The 18487-nt window shown below is 38.4% G+C and overlaps 1 pseudogene; it reads left to right on the top strand.

Annotated features, from left to right (window-relative positions):
* Positions 1–4298: 4298 nt before the first annotated feature.
* Positions 4299–6412, top strand: LOC145087202 (pentatricopeptide repeat-containing protein At5g66520 pseudogene; annotated as a pseudogene).
* Positions 6413–18487: the final 12075 nt, after the last annotated feature.

Raw genomic sequence — 18487 nt, 5'->3', positions numbered from 1 at the left:
TTACAATCATACGATCCTACGATCAAGATCGCGTTTTGACAACCTTGGGTGGTGCACGAGGAAGAAAAGTGTGCCAAAGAAATGGTTTGTATTATTATTATTATTATAAAAGTAAATTAAATGAATGTTTTTATGGTTTTCTTATAATGCCATGGTTATATTAAAAAATAACAAAATGTGTTAGTAACGGGCATTACAAAATATGAATAACTAAATTATATTGTGTAATCAACCAATCAATTCAAGTTAATTTTTCTATTTCTATTAAAAATCCAAAATTACAAGTCAAATAGCAACTTGTCATAGATTTCCATATGTCTAGTCTTCGTCGTTCCAAATACAGTTTTGTTGCGAAAGTTCTAAATAACCCAACAAGCCATCATCTAGAAATCGTCTAGTAACTATCATCGAAAAGACGCCATTAAAGTTCGAATCTACACCATTTTGTCTTGTTGGTCATAGAAAACAAACGAATGCAAAACGTGTTGGAGCTCCATCCGTTGATGCGTTGCCCCATGAATCTTGCATATGAATATATTCCAATCATCCATAGGAATTCGATCTTTCACCAAACATGTTTTTTTTATTATCAAGGTAACAAACTATAGGAAATATGATTCTTAACAACACATCACCAACCCAAAATCTTGCTCGTTGGCTATTTTCCACATGATTACTACAAAAAATGTCAAATCAAAGACTTTGTTTTTAAATTATTGGAGTGCGAATAATATTAATCCACAGGGTGTTTAGAGCTAAATTATAAATCAAATGATCACCATCATCGGGGATGTTTTCTTAATGCCCGACACTTGAGTAATTTTTATTAACCATTTTATTCATAAAAGTTTGATTTTTCAAAATATTTTAGTTACAAAATTTGGGTCCATCCATCGCATTTGTCTCATATTCAACTCCTTTTGAGAAAAGAGATCTTGGAGGCTCTTATGATACGTATAGAGTTTGCATTTGGTTCCGTAAAGATAATGCTTCCATATCTTTAGGGCAAAAACTACTGCTGCAAGCTCTAGATCACGAGTCAGATAATTTTATCATGTGACATTAGCTGTCTTGAGGCGTAAGCTACTACTTTGTCCCTTTGGGTAAGGGCACATCCCAATCTAATCTTAGAAGCATCACTGAAAGCTGTGAAATCTTCAGTTCCTTCTGCTAGGACAAGGATTGGTGCCTCACACAATCTCTCCTTCAATTCACCAAAAGCTACTATGAAGTCAATTCCCTCCCAAAAAACATATGTTACACAAATATATTTAAATTTACGACTTGTCACCATTTTGATGTATCAGTTGCTCGGTGTAACATCCCAAAAAAAACTGTGGTAAAATCTTCATTTTTCAAGCACTCTAAAATATAACCAATTCGTCTCAAATCGACCATAATATAAAATATTCTCAACATCAGAGTAAAATCAAATATCAATGTGGAATAAAATCAAGGGGATGTTGTACGATCACACAAGGCCCTTCCCTTTCGAACTGGAAGTACGTGAAAATGTTAAACCACAAAACTGTAAGCACAAAGCTTAGCGAGTTCCCCAAAATATCACATACCATATAAATGGGCCCAACCCGACATATAAATAAATAAGCCCAACCCAACATATAAATAGGCCCAACCCAACATACATAAAGTGGCCCAAACCAACATACAAATGGGCCCAACCAAACATAAATAATAATAGGCCCATCCCAGCATACAAATAGGTCCAACCCAACATAAATAATAATAGGCCCAAACCAATCTAAATAATAATGGCCCAGACCAACATAAATAACAATGGGGCCAACCCAACATACAAATAGGCCTAACCCAATATAAACATGCAAGAGTCATAAAGACAACTAACACAATCCAGTGGGCCGACATTGGTGCCTTCGACCCACGAGTATAGTGAGAAGACTCACCTCAATCTGAATATAGACAATACGCATACTCGAACTGCCGATGCTGGAACTCCTCACACTAACCAAATTCACAATTAAACCTTAATCAGAATTTAGATGCTAATCCTACTCAAAGTCTTGTTTCATAGTTGTCTTAATTAGGTAAAAGACCAGTTTACCCTTCCATGGATAGAATCTACCTTACTTGAACTAAAACCCATTTTGTCCTGTGTAGAGCCTTAGGATGGAAACGGGGCAAAATCAGGCAAAATTACGCTCAATGTACTACTCTGTTTTTCCAACTTCATAATATGCTCTTAATACTTAAAGAGTAAACGTCCAATTCCCAGATCCGGTCTTAAAGAAAATCCTAAGTGATAACGTCTCTGACTTTATGCCTTTGCATGACTTAAAAAGGCACAATACCAAACCCTAGGTTCATAAGACACTCCAACGCTCAATAACTCATGCACAAAAGGATGAGAGTGACCAAGCTCCCATTTTTATCCCTATACAAGATTAGAAATAATAAGAAAAGACACTCATAAGGTCTGGAGTAACTTCTACTCACTAAGACCATGTTTAGGGGACAAAAGTACATAAAAACCCCACAAGCTAACTAGATCTAACAAAGGAATCATCAAGGTTCAAGCTTTATACCTCCTGGAGAATGTTGAAGAAGAACAAAGTCTGGATGTACAAGCTATAAATTACCAAGTACACTTTCAATGGCCTCCTTCTTCACAAAACACACATAGAATCACTCAAATGCTTCAACATTCACACTAAGGGGATAGGGTTTCAAGGTGAATGAATGGAGGGGTGGAGGCTGAGTATGGAGAGGGTCTCAAGGAGTTAAGTTCCTTAAATAGGGCTCACAACCCCACAATTAGGGTTTGAACCCTGCGCACCTACGCCCTGTGTAGATAGAGTTAGGCGTAAGGCATAAAACCCTCACATGGATTTAGTGACTTACACCCTGTGTAGGACCAATTTCTCCAAAGTTAAAGTTTTTTCTAACAAAAATAATAAAAGAACATACCTGAGGATACAGGTGTTACACTCGGTGCTTGCTCAGTGCTGATAATTGTAATTATGAATGTTGGATTTGAGTCATTTTTTGTTGTTTAGAAACAGGTTGGGGTATTGTATTGTATAACATGCCTTTGAAATTGTTACAAAAGAATTGAAATTTTGTCCAGTTCTTAGACATAGTTTGTGTTTACCATTTTTCTAGCAAGGAATAAAAAAAGAGTAGTTTCTTTGTATTTTTTACCTCGCTAAAGTGTTCTTTTATGGTTATTATTCTTTAACTACGATGAAAGTAAGTGACATAAAAATAAAACATGTATTTTACCCTTTAAAATATACACATATTGGGTCGGTTTCTGATTCGATTTTACAAATTGGGTCGGTTCTAAAAGTACAAACCCAACCCAACCCAAACTGAAATTTTCAATTTTTAAAAATCTAAACCCAAAATTGATGGTTTAGGGTTAGATCCAATTTTCGATTTTGGTTGTGCTCGCCCCAATAATACACAATTCATCATCTTTCTTCGTAAAGATCCACCATACATAGCCACCACCTTCAACCTCTATAGCGTCCGCCTTGACGCTGCCTTTAACCACTACAACATCGACCTCCTTCTAGCTACCACAACACCCTTTTTCCATCTCTGCCATAGAGAATATCAAATATATTGTGCCTCCTCCATAATGATGATCACTTTCCACCTTCATTGTCGCTTTCATATGCTGTCGGAACCCAAGTAGAAAGCCTAGTTTTATAGGCATCAACTTTCTGAAGCACCATTTTTCGGATCGATAGAGATTCCCATCACCACCTTCATCTCCAAAATGCCTACATCTTTGAACCTCATAGATCTGGCACCATCGTCATCGCCTTCACTTTCTATTTCTCTCTTTATAACCCTTATGAGTGTATGTGTTCTTAAATATTTGTGTTTTTGATTGTGTGTGTATATGTGTTTATGAGTGTGTGTTCTTGATTATGTGTGCATGTGTTTGTTGAAGAACAAACGTAATTTTTTTTGGGTGTGGGGAGAGAGAGAGAAAGCGAGCGCAACTAGACGATAGTGGGGGTGGTTGGCGGTGGTGATGGAGTATGGTGTGTGACATTCTAATTAAATATTCATTTTAAATGTAATAAAAATAACTTATCAATTAATTGAAACCACACAAACAAACACAGAGATTTTCATAATTGTCATCACCAAACACAATGACAAAACTATAATTAAATAAAAAAAATAAAATGAATTAAAACAGATAAAAAAAAAAGTCTTTTTACGTAGATAAAAAAAATCTTTTTACAACCTTTCATCAAAGTGATACCACAAAGATAATCACATAGAGTTTTCTATAGTTGTCATCTCCATTCCAATTCTAGCAAAGATAGGGACCAAAACTTTAATTTTGTCTGTATTTACATATGTAGATTTGTATTTCTCTCGTCATGTATTTTACCATATCAGGTCATCTACTCAAATACTTTGAAAAGATAGAGTCGACCCAAAACTAAAGTTGGCAAATCGCTACAGGAAGTGTTAGGATCTCAACAATCTAACAAGACTAGAGAGAAGACTGCAAGTGCGAAGATGTTATGGGGGGATCCAACATTGCCTCTAAATATTTGAAATCAAGTCGAAAAGCACTCTCCCTTCTAGACCAACCATGTCTTACAAGCTCCTACATAAACCAAATTCACGCCCACCTCATCTGCTCAGGTTCCATCTCCGACCCATTCGCCGCCGGAAAACTTTTGTTCTCATGCATAACATCGACCCACGCCGATCTCCAACATGCATACACCGTATTTCAATCAATACCTCATCGATCCACTTACATATGGAACACCATGATCAGAGCATTTACCGAGCAGGGTAAATCTCAACATGCTATATCCTTGTTTAAGCGTATGTTTGGTTGCGGGTTTTCACCCACTAATCACACATTTTCTTTCGTTCTTAGAGCTTGTGCTGATCTTTCTGAACTTCAATTAGGATTGGTCTGTCATGGCCAAGCAATTAAATTAGGGTGGGAAAGTTACGATTTTGTTCAAAACGGGTTGATTCATTTATACGCTGTTTGTAATCATTTAGACTATTGTCGTAGACTGTTCGATAGTAGCTTGGATAAAGATATTATCACATGGTCTGCAGTGATCAATGGGTATGCCAAATCAGGCCAAACAGAAGTTGCAAGACAACTGTTCGATGAAATGCCTATGAAGAATAACGTGTCTTGGAGTGTCATGATCAATGGGTATGTTCAAGTTGGGTTATTTAAAGAAGCTCTTGATCTATTCAATGACATGTTGCATTCTGGGTTCCACCCTAATCGCTCAAGTATCGTGCTTGCACTCTCTGCATGTGGTTTTCTTGGTGCATTAGATCAAGGTAGATGGATTCATACATATGTTAACAAAAAGAAGATGAATTTGGATGTAATCTTGGGTACATCCCTTATAGACATGTACGCTAAATGTGGTTGCATTGAATTAGCTTATATTGTATTCGAAAACATGCGATATAGAGATGTGTTTGCTTTTACTTCATTGATTTCTGGTCTAGCTAACAATGGAGAAAGCAAAAAAGCAATAGCATTGCTCACAAGGATGAACACAGAAGGGGTTAAACCAAATGAGATCACATTCATCTGTGTTCTAAATGCATGTAGTCGAATGGGATTAGTAAAAGAAGGTTTAAGAGTTTTTGAAATGATGAGTGAAGTTTATGGGATTGAGCCTAGTGTGAAGCATTACGGGTGTTTGGTTGATCTTCTTGGTGGAGCTGGGATGCTAGAAGAGGCTAAAAGTGTTGTGACTAAAATGCCCATGGAGCCTGATTCTTATGTGTTGGGTGCATTACTGAATGCATGTAGGGTTCATGGGAATGTGGAATTGGGTAAGGAAATGGTGGAGGGTTTGGTGGAAAGGGGTCTTGATTTTAGTGGAGTTCATGTTCTTCTTTCGAATATTTATGCATCTGTTGATGAATGGGGGTATGTGGAAAGTGTAAGGAAGAAGATGGAAGATGAGAAGGTGAAAAAGGAGGTTGGGTGTAGTTTGATTGAAGTGGAGGGTGTGGTGTGTGAATTTGTTGCAGGAAATAAAGTGGTTATGGAGGAGATTGAATTGGTGTCATTAGGAATTGACAAGCACTTGAGATCCTATTGGATTGATACTTGATATAATGAAATATAATGTGTGGTTGAAAGTTATAGATAGACTTATAGCCATAGGTAAGTAAAGCAAGCACTCATTCTTATCCTTTTCTATTTGTTGTATGAAATTTGAACCAGTTGTGTTTGAATTTGTCTTTAAAAGAACCATCATGATAGTAGGAATCCCTAAAAAGCACTCTATGCATGTGAATCTTGTTTTTAAAAAGGGACATTCTAGTCTTGATAGTTGAATATCATAAATTCAAGTTTTCACATTGTTTTTTTCTTTATGAAAAATGTGTGATTGCATGTTCTAATTAACATTGGATTTCTTTTTAGAGCATCCACTATGGTTCAACCTTTAGAGGTCCAAAAAATATATAAGGTCGTGCAAGAAAAATCATAGTTGAGTTTTGTTTCATCCTAAAATCATAGTTGAGAAAAATAACAAAAAACATGGACCATCAATCTCTAATTAATTAATTTATATTTAGCATCTTAATACACCCTCCTCTTATTTCTACTTTATACATTTACCCATTTTAATGTATTAATTTCATAATAAAAATTAAAACAATAAAATATAACACCAATTACATTTTATTTTTTAAAGGTCAAAATGAAACCAATATTCAATATTATTACTTGAAAAAATTGTAAATTTGTTCCTCATGGGTTGTAATTTTTTAGGGTTTTGGTTTCTATGATTCAAAATTTACAAATTTAGTCATTATCAACATGTTTCATTATGATTTTGGTCCATGGAAATAACACTCGTTATCTCTCATATGTTAATTCACCTCATGCGCCCATCGCGTGAGGATAAAATCGTCTTTTCACCTTTCCCTTCACATTACCGTAATTATGAAAACACTGTACAACCTATACTCTCACTCGTATGCCCTCTTGTTTTTAGTTGCCATTTCCTCTTCTTTCTCATTCATTCTTATCCTTCTCACAAAACCATAAATTTAAACCCGACTTTGGATCCTCGTAACTATATTTGTCTAAAGACAAAACTTCATAAATGGTCCATGTGGTATCTCGAAATCTAAAGTTTAGTCTCTAAGCTCAAAAAACATCATAGATGGTCCATGTGGTTTCAAAACTTTTAACAAACAACCCCTTGCCCATATAAAAAGACTTATATGCCCTTTTTATTTCTATTTAGAGTTACTTTTACCTAATCTTATTTAAAAAGATAGAAAAAAAAATAAATAATTCATTAGGCCCACATCTCTTTATCTCTCTCTCTCTCCCTCTCTCTCTCTGATAAGCTATTAAGAACCACCGAAAATGGTGTTTTCCAGCCACCAGAAATGGGCCACAGTCATCCTTTAGTTGATTAACACCACAACCAAACACCTCCACCTATGGTTGTGTTTTTTCATTGTCTTAACCCTCCTCTTTCCATCTTCCTTTTTCTTATTCATAAGTGTTAGGTGCATTTCATGCACCCATTTTGTAGTTTTATTTCATAAAAGTGCATTGCATATAGGCTTAAACTCATGCATTTTGCATGTTTTTCGGGATTTTTCATGAAGCAATTTCATTCACACATTTTTGTGATATTTCAGGGACTTTTGGAGGTAGGGTCTTACTTGAGGAGATAAATAAGAGATGTAGATGAAGTTTCAGGACTTGTTGTAACACCAGATTCTTGGTACGATTTCTATTTATGTATTTTTCTCATTTTGCCTTGGACTCGGCGAGTTGCAGGTCCGACTCGCCGAGTAGGAGTGATTTTGGCACGAGATTTAAATGAGGGACTCGACGAGTCGGGTCCCAGACTCGGCGAGTCCGTGCTGGGCGAGTAAAACCCTAACCCGGGTGTTTGCACCCTATTTAAACACTCTAACTCGGCCTCCTTTGTTCCTAACACTTCCAGAGAGCTGTTGAGCGAAACCCTAGCCCCCCATATTGTTCTTGTGAGTGATTTTTGGCTTTGTGAAGGAAGTTTGGAGCTTAGAAGAAGACGGAGGAGGTTGAAGAGTGCAAGGAGGGGAAGTAGATCCGAAATCTACACTGTGAGAAGCTTCCATTCAGGTAGAAAAGTTCCTACCTTGATCACTAGTTCATTAGCTCCCCTTTTGTCCCTAAGTTGTAGTTTTCAAGCCCTAAAACCTCAAACTCCATGTGTTTATGCTCTATGTTCTGAAAGGACTTCAGATCTGGACTTTATAGACATCTTAGAAGTGTAAAGTATCTATGGTTGAAGTGATTAAGGTCCCTATTGAGTGTATGACCTCATAAAGAGCTTGGAATTGCCTTTTGGAGCTCATAGGGCCATTCATGCACGTAAAGTTTGCAACTTTACGTGATAAGCATGCCCTAGGAGCTTAGATCTACGGTTTAGAACCGTTGCATGTCTCAGATTTGGTCTGTATTGGAGGAGGGTCGAAGCGACTCGGCGAGTTCTATGAAGATGGTCTTAGACTCGACGAGTTGGATGAACAACTCGGCGAGTCCTATGAAGATTGCCTGGAACTCGATTAGTTGTTCTTCAAACTCGGCGAGTCATATGAACTGTTACTGAGTTAAGAGGGGTTTAAGTGTAGAAGGTCCAACCCTTTGTAGCTGCACGCGTAATTAGCAATTTAATGTGTAGCAATAGTCCCATAAACCCAAATCCTCAAGATGGATGCTCTGGTGAGGATTTGGAAGCGAGTAGGAGATCTACTCGTGGGACTCGGCGAGTTGTTCTTGGACTCGGCGAGTCGGATCGTGAGTCGGTCTAATCGTCCTAAGTAGTGAGTTAAGGGTGACTCAGTGAGTGAGAAGAGGGACTTGATAAGTTAGTACTGGGATGGTAGGAGAGGGACTCGACGAGTCTGTGCCATGACTCGGCGAGTCCAGTCAACTGGAAGTTGACTTTGACCAAGGATTTGACCTTGGACCAGGGGTAGGTCAGTCATTTCACCTAAGGGTATTTATGAGTGACTAATCTATGTTTATAGATTTATAGCCGGAGGATTACCGGTGCAGCAGTCAGATGTCTAGCAAGCAGACTTTCACTAGATACTTTTCGATGTGAGTTACCTTCTAGTAGCGGTGGGTCTAAGGCCACAATGCCGACCCACCAGTAGGAGTTGTAGGTTAGATGATTGTCTTTGTGATGTCATCTACGTTTGCTACTATCTGATATGTTATATGCTGGCATGATATGTTATATGTGATAGTGGTAGAGTTCGGTTGTTAGGACCAAAGGGTAGGTCGGACACCCTAGATATGTCTGACATTATGTGTTGTTATGTTTATATGCTGGCATGATGTGTATTAAGTGATAGCGATAGTAAGAGGGGAATAGTCCCCGAGAATCGGTTGTGAGGACCGATGGGTAGGTCAGCACCCCAGAACGGCTTGACATGGGTAGGTTAGCACCCCATAATGGCTTGACACGGGTAGGTCGGCACCCTAGAATGGCCATACCGGGTAGGTTGGGCACCCTAGAATCGCCCTACAGTATGAATGGTATGTGAATGTATGGTATGTGGTACGTTGGGGGAACTCACTAAGCTTCGTGCTTACAGTTTACAATATTTGTTTCAGGTACCTCTTCAGCTAGGGGGAAGGAGCTGGCGCGGTAGCGACATATCACACACACACACACACTCTTGTTTTTCCGCATTATGGATTTACTGGGATGTACTCTGACATATTATTATGATGCGGCTGGTTTTCATACATGAAGCATTACTATGAAACTTTTATATCGAAGTCTTTATGAATTGACCTAATTAAAAATGAAAATTTTGCCCTGTATTTTTAGGATGTTACACTTGTGGAGCATCGAGGAGAAAGATATCAAAGAAATGAAGATTTTGTTTTTTCATAGATTTACACGGCCGTGTAAATGGAAGCCTTGAGTTTACACGGGCCGTGTAAACCTAAATCTTTGAGCATTGTACTTTGAAGGCCTGACCAAATTGCGCATTGTACTTTTGTATTTACACGAGCCGTGTAAATGGTAGTGTTAATTTACATGGGCCGTGTAAATGTATTCACGAGTTTAAAACAATTTTCTTATTTCTAAAAAGGTATAACCGGTTCCATTAGAAGTTAAGTCGATTTTAGTAGTTCTTGGGGCAATTTTCTGGAAGATTTGGAAGGAAATTAATACTTGGAAACACTTGGGTTTCATTTGGATTTTAATTTGTAAGACTTTAACTTTAATTTCTAGATTTGTGTTTTGTTCTAGTCATGTGTGGCTAGAACCCTAGACTTTCCAACTTCATGTATTGACTATTGCATGTGATTTCAATCATATGACTTGATGTTTGCTTTTTAATTTCTATCTAGTGAATTTGATTTTGCTTTAATCAAATGTTTGATTCTAATTGTGATTCTTATTGGCCATTTGAATTAGGGTTAGGTCATTCAAGTTATCTGTTTTGCAAAACCCGTAATTATTTTGGGAATTGGACCAAGTAACAAGCACTAAACTGATTTCCATTGAATGAATTTAGTGTAAATCTTATTCACACGTTCTTACACTCCCGAGCTTGTGAGGAGTATTGGGTGTTGTTGGGAACATTCACATAAAGCTTAATTTAATCTTTTAATCTAATTCTAAGAGCTTGTTTAGATTAGGTTAGTAAGGTTAAGGTTAATCAAAGAGCCTGTTTTGATTAATTATTGTGGTGAATAGGAAGTGTTAGAGCTTGTTAACAATTTCAAGTACCAACTTAGATAGAATTGAACAAATATCATTTCATCCATGGAATCACATTTCTAACCGAAACACAAAATAACATAATTAGGGAAATCGGCAAAGTCATCGATCCAAATACATAAAGAAACACACATAAAAGAAACCAAAAACAAGGGGTGGGAGGAGAGCCACTTACCGTCCTTCTTAATGAAGAACTGAGGCATCGCTCCACTCACCCTCCAAGTAATACTCATACTAACGATGAATACCATATAGTCTTCCCAGTCCTCCCTGTTAAAAGAAATAGTCTCCAACGTGCTACCCACCATCTTGTGGGCTCCCCATAGAGCGGGTATCCGATCGGTGAAGTTGGTCTTACGGGGATAGCCATAGCCAACTAAATCACGGTTCACCCATAACCGTTTATCTTGCCAATTCTTTTTAGGTGCTTTTTGATTTGTGATGAACGCGTGGATGCCCTGCCGTTGAGAGAATGTGTGCACGCCAAATTGAGTTGATGAGTTGAAGAAATACTTGAAAGTCCATAACCGGGGAAGCACACCCAAGGCCCGACACGCCATCTCAAAGTGAATATCTTTTTGACAACGTTGGGAGTTAGGTCGTCGATGGAGAAGCCGTATTGGCACATGATGTTGCTAACGGAATCAATCGTTGGTAGCCGGAGTCCCGCTTCAAAGATTGGTATGGGGACTCTGACCTTACGTTTCGACAATCGGGTTATAATAGCCCACTTTTGCGGGAACTCCACCCCCTGCTCCTACAGGAAACCAAATCGTTCTTGCAGATCTGCAAACTCGCTTGCAGAGGGCACAATCCCAGTATTCGGAGCGGCTATTATCCACCAGTGAGAAAGGAAAACAAAGAAGAAAAGAAGAAAGATAAGTAGTTGAAGAACAAAAGAGTGAAGAAAAGAAACTATCTCCGATAAAGGAAGCTTTAAATGAGAGGTGGGAAATTTGAAAGGTCATAGTGATGAAACCGTCTGCACAGCTGACTCCGTCACGTTAGTAAATGTCCAAACCATCACGACCGAACACGTGCATTGATCTAAGCTACCTGAGGCTAATGATGACGTTTACTAGCCTAAACGACTTGTTAACATATCCCTCTAGGAATACGCCAAAGATAACAAGACGACTATCCAAAGGACAGCCTAGCTGAAGATCGTTACCCGATGTAAGGCCTAGGCCTGGGCCCTTGCCCTCGTGGTCTCGTGCTTAGGCCTCGACATCCTAACACCAAGGCCCATAATAGGCCAAAATAGTACTAAATTTCTCCCCAGAATGACAAGTGTAGCGCTCAGAGCGCCGCTTTACAGTAAATCTGCACCATAGCAGATAACCGCTAGTGATGCATGACCCACCAATAGGACGCCTCCACGTCTTGACAGTCCAAACAAGACATAAGGTGCTATTGGGGGTATGCTCCCCGGACGACAGGTATAAAAGGACTCTTCTTCTCCAGAATAAGGGATCACCTCTCTCTCTATCTCAAACTGAACCCTAAGTATCTCATACAACTTCTGACTAGACCGTCGTAGTCTCGTTCCGGGACCCCCTCTTGGATGACGACTTGAATCTGTTCTTATTTTTCTGTGATTCTCAGGCTTAACTCAGGTGAGACAAGCACAAACAACATTAAGACCGAAGACATATCACAACATTTTGGTTAGAGTATATTGGTTAATTTGATCAACCTATAGCTTGATGATGATTTTAATGATAGTGTTTAGATACTTTAATCATGCTTTATGTGTGATTTCAATGGTGAAATCTGTATGTGTGAAGTTAGGATTTGAAACCCTAAACAAAAAATTATGTGTAATTGATGCACTAAGTGTTAGATTATAACGAATTAGGTATTATGAGGTGCTTAATTCATTAATTGGATTGGAGAAATACATAAAGAATGAAAAGTTAGAATGCTGATCCATTAAGTGGTCATTTTGACAAGCTCTTAATAGGCCAAGACAAGTATTAAGATAATTTTTTATGTTTATGGTTAGGTCTAAGAGCAAGAATATAGATCTAGAATGTATCAATGATAGAGTAGAGGAAGATGGGATATTTAGTCTTCACTAATTGACTAGGTGAGTTATCACTCTAACTTTCTTTAAATTATATATATATATATATATATATATATATATATATATATATATATATGTTGAAGCTTGGGCCACTAAGTGAATGTCCCCAAGTGATGAGACGAAGATAGATTAAGAATATACATGTAAGAACATGTATCTAACCACGTACATATATTAAGAGTATGTATGAGGTATATGTTAGAAGCATGTAGCAGAGCATGCAAATATCTAGAGTATATTAAGAATATGAGAAGGTTAGTTAATACCCAAGAGATAGCAGAAAGTAATAGAAGATAATTATATGCAATATAATCATAAGAGTAAGTCTGCAGGTCTAGACATTATTGGTATAGTGTAGAATAGCATTATGTTATTAGACATAGATAAAAATTAAGTACTTAATGAGTTAAGTACTAGATGATAAGTAGAAAATATCTTAATGAGATAAAGAGATAGATTGTCCATGGGACTAGCATTATGTGATGAGTCATATAATAGAGATATAGATGTTGTTGGTTCCTTCGGGGATGAGAGCACGGTTCCTTCAGGGACGAGAGTATGGTTCTGTAACCTCACAAATTCCAAAATAAAAATTTTCATTTTAAAATAGAATAAACATCTTTTTTATAAAATTACATTAAATTCAAACCATTTGTTCATAAACCATAATTCAAAATCAAAGTTATGAGGAAAACAATGTGGAATATTGAATCATAAAATCGTTGATGTGCTTGTGTACAGTCTCACCTTTACAACCCGATAAGTACCTGAAAACATTTAAATCCACAATTATAAGCCAAAGCTTAACTTTACAACACAATAATGGATTGCCCCCGAGCCAACAACTTATGACTAGAATGCCCTCGGGCCTACAACATAAGACAAGATTGCTCCCGATCCCACAACTACCGGTTGGATTGCCCTTGGGCCTACAACATAAGACTGGATTCCAACCAAGTTTGTTGCCCTACAACACAAAGCAGTACCATCTCAATCCAACCACACTATGTCGACATATAGACCAAAACAATAACCGCAAGCACAAGTAATCATGGCAAATCTACCATTCTAACAGAACACTATAGTATAACAACATCATACACACAAGGACACATACTATATTACAAAGTATAGTTAGAAAACTCACCTCACAGTCTAGAAGATAACAACAATGCTCATAGATCCAATAACCGGCACTACATGTCACCTATACAATAAGCAGAGACCAAATCTCATACTACAACCCAAAACCCTAAAATTGACCTAGAGTCAAACTTGGTCAAAAGTCAATGGTCAAATTCAAAGTCAATAGTTAGAATTCGTACAATTGTTCGCCACGTCGTGACCAATCTATTATCTCGTCATGGTGGCCTCGAGACAAAACAGTTACAGAGACTGCCCTGTTCTCACGTCGCGAAGTCTAATCCTTCACATAGTAAGAATAACTCTGTCATTATTAATGTATTAAGATCTTAATCCTCTAACCCACCTATCTATACTTTCCAAAAGGCTCTTATACACCCATATGAAACATAAAAATCCTTGTTTTATGGTCATGCATGTCCAAAACATGTCCTTCCAACAAGTACATCAAAAAGAGGTAAGCAATGGATCAAAATACCATGCATGACATTAAAAGTACTTGTGAGTCCATATTTAAAACATACAATGTTCTTGGGACTTTAGAGAGTTATAAAGTTGCAAATTGTATTCCCAACTCTCACTTAAACTCACTAAAAATGGATCAAAATTCCAAATACACTTAGATACTAAGATGAAATGCAATAAAGCTTGGAAATTATAAGTTACAAAGGTCTAGAAGGTAGATGAAAGTTGAGATTTTCAATTTTCAAGACTCAAGGATCAATATGATAAAAGCATTACTCTAAAACCATAAAAAAAACTCCAAAAATGGATGAGGGAGAAGAGGAGGCTCAAATTGGTGAAATGGAGGCTAGGGCTTCTCTCAATAGGCCTCAGATATGATAGAGGATGGAAAAAGACCCCAAAAACACAAAACCACCCTTTAAATACATAAAAAAACCCTAAAAATTCATGAGCTTGGGCTGCCCAGTTCTCACCTCATGACAACCAATTTGTCACCTCATGATAGCCTCGTCACGTCGTGAGGGTATGTTCCTCTTCTTGTGACGACGGGTTTTCACCCAAATCCACTCCAACTTCAAACAATCATAACTTATTTTTTTCAACTTTGTTTTCGGTAATCTTGTTATGAACGGAAAGGTATTGACGAGACCCACAACCCTATCTAATTACGTTTGACTTAATAAATGTTGAACTAAAACCATAGTCCATGTAAGAATCCTGAAATATTACTTTTCCCATTTTAATCTTTTGCTTTAAAGCACAGTTTGAGGGCTTTAATCACTTAACCAACATTATCAACATCTGATAGGGTCTAAGCTCTACTCCTTCGAAGCCCAAAACCTTTACTTGATCCATTGATGACCTGCTATCCTGAAATTAGAAACATTTCGAAACTAGGTGTGATAGGTTCCTTTGGGGATGAGAATATGGTTATTTTTTGGAGAAGAGTATGGTTCCTACGTGGACAAGGGTATGACTATTTGAGAATAAGTGTAACACCCTGTTCCGAATCGTTTCCTAATTCGGGGTTGTGACCCGAAGATCGGTTATCATAAGGCTTAGGGCCTTTAGGAAAGAGATATTTAGACCCATTTGGGCGTGGCTAATGTAAGTTAGATGAACTGGGAGTCCGATTCATGATTTGAAGCCCAAGGGTATAACCGTAAAATGGCAGTTCGGGCTTTTATGAAAATTGGATTTTAGTTTGGGAAGTTTTAAGGCAAGCCTTAGAACAAAGAAGATATGGCATTTGAAAGTTTGAAGGTTTAACGGCCAAGCCTAGTACGTTGGGTGTACTTGGGAAGTACACTGGGCGTACTAGGCAGAGAAGTCACAGGTGCTCCATGGAGTACGCTGGGCGTACCAGAGTTACGCATGGCGTAATCCAGTCAGACCCAAACCCTAATTTAAGGTCTTAGACCCTATTTAAGCTCCTTAACTCAACATCAAACCCCTATGGGAAGGGATTGGGGTTATCGAAATTGCTGAGATTTCGGTAAGTGTCCATCTGTATTTTGGGTGTTCTCACGATCAACGAGATTGGCTAGTAATGGAATGCTAGTTCTTGTAAGCTCAGGTTGTCAACAGTTTGAATTGTAAGGTTACGAGATGGATTAGAAATTCATCAAATCTTGAGGTTGGAAGAGTGCAGTCGAATCCAAGTGGGGTAGAATCATTTGGTCTAAGGGATTTCACAAGAAAGGATATTCGTGTTTCATTACACGTAAGTAGTGACGCATGGCGGATATGTGGATGGTTCCAGATAGAGGGTGGTTTTAGGGCCTCTCTGCCTATTCTTGTCTGATTAAGGCTTTGGGGTTCAAAGCATGAACCGAACACCTGATTGGGATATAGTCAGATACGGGTGCGATTTAGGATGATTTTGGTTGGTATGGTAGAGGTGTGGTAAGACCATGAGTGGTGACCATGGCGGAATAAGAGTGTCGTAAGACTGCGGGGTGGCCGTAGCATTAACTAGATTGACAGATAGTGTGGAAGTGTTGTAGGACTATGTGGTAGCCGTAGCATTCACCAGGATATTAGACAGTTGTGTAAATGTTGTAAGTCTGTGGTGGGATTGTAGTATTCGTCAGATTGAGGTAGACCATCGTTAGGGTGGTCGTTGGTATGGAGGATGATCAACTCGTGCCTTGGGCAATGCGGGCAGTATTGTCGGAGAATATCCCTGGTATGGGAGGAGGGCCATTGGGGTCCGAGGCAAGGTTAGGCCTAAGTAGCTCTTGATTGGTTAAGACCCGTGGGCGTAGCCCATTCGTTGGTATTGAGTGGGTAAGACCCATGGGCGAGTCTCGTATGGTTATGACAGTGCGGGTGAGACCCGATAGGGACTGATTGGGTCAAGGTATTGGATCATGGTTAGAGTGGGATGGCTATGTGGTTAGTGAGCGGCATAAGTGTGATGTATAGGATATGGTAGCCTTATCAGTTGGACTCTCGGGAAGCTGGTGGCTGTACAAGGTGTGAGATTGGCAGTCTTAATGGTAGATTAGGGATTTTTATATCCCAGTTTAGTGAAAGGTTGCCATGAATCAAAAGATTTTGGGTAAAAGGCAAGTGTAAATACTTGGATCTCATGTTATGAGTTATGTACCAGGTTGGCTTTTGGTTGAGACTCGCGTTAGAGTCGTTAGTGTGTATATGCAAGATTTCTACTTCAAGAAGTTATGGATTAAGGAATCAGTATACCCAGGATATCAGTTGGCAGGTTCAGGGTCAAAAGGATGCTTTCATTTCTGAAGGTAGAAATAGGCTCTTGTGATTGTGTTTCGAAATGGTTCTACCTATGTGGAGGTCAAGCAAGTTATGGGGCTTTATAATTATATCGGTAACGTATTGGTTTGACAGTTAAAGGATTACTGACTTGTTTGGCATTAGGAGGTGTTGCTCAAAGCTTTTTTTTTCCAGGAGTGTGGTAAGAAGTGATTTCGAGGACAAAATCTGATTTAAGTGGGGGAGAGTTGTAACACACTGTTCCGAATCGTTTTCTAATTCGGGGATGTGACACGAAGATCAGTTATTGCAAGGCTTAGGGCCTTCAGGAAAGAGAGATTTAGAACCATTTGGGTGTAGGTAATGTAATTTAGATGATCCGGGAGTCTGGTTTGTGATTTGAAGCCCAAGGGTATAACCGTAAAGTGGCAGTTCGGGCTTTTATGAAAATTGGATTTTAGTTCGGGAAGTTTTAAGGCAAAGATGAGTTGATAGAAGCGTAGAGCTTCTCGTTACCTTTTCGAGGATATAAGATCGTAAAAAACGGACATATAACGAATAAGATATGGAATTAAGAAGTTTGAAGGTTTAAGGGCCAAGCCTAGTACGCGGGGCGTACTAAGCAGAGAAGTCACGGGTGCTCCTTGGAGTATGTTGGGCGTACCAAAGTTACACATGGCGTACTCCAGTTAGACCCAAACCCTAATTTAGGGTCTTGGACCCTATTTTAGCTCCTTAACTCAACACCAAACCCTATTATCTTCAACCTCCATCCCTTCAAACCCTATAAGGGAAACCGTAGTCCCCATTGGTGGCATTTCATTCTTTTTGGTGCCCATTGAAGAAAAAGGAGCTTCTTGGTGAAGTGTTAGATTGCTTGAAGCTTTTGGATCCAGGCTTTGTGCATCTTGATCTACCTTCTACAGGTATAAAGTTTCTAACTTGATGTCTCTAAGTGTTAGATCTAGTTTAAGGAGTTTTTTGCGTTCATTTTGGTCCTTAGAGTCATCCATGTGAGTATGAGTTACTCCAAGAGCTTAGAATGCTGGATCTTGACATTTGTGAGGTCCCTTGTTCATAAAAATGTCATCTTGATGAGTTATTTTGGACCATGCATGAGTTTGGGTGATTATTATGGATTTTTATTGAGGATGTGCTCCCATTAAGCCATGAAAAGGAGTAAAGCTGCCAAGTTTACGTGTTAAGACATATCCTTAGGGTCATATATAAGTTTGGAAGTCCTTTTCTTAACCATTAATAGATTTTGTGGGATATTTGGCTCTCTTGAGTACGTTGG

The sequence above is a fragment of the Lactuca serriola genome, chromosome 2 (genome assembly GCF_051521515.1).
Source record: "Lactuca serriola cultivar US96UC23 chromosome 2, Lser_US96UC23_V15, whole genome shotgun sequence".
NCBI lineage: Eukaryota > Viridiplantae > Streptophyta > Magnoliopsida > Asterales > Asteraceae > Lactuca > Lactuca serriola.
The sequence above is the reverse complement of the archived record's forward strand: the minus strand, read 5'-3'. Positions and strand labels throughout refer to the sequence as shown.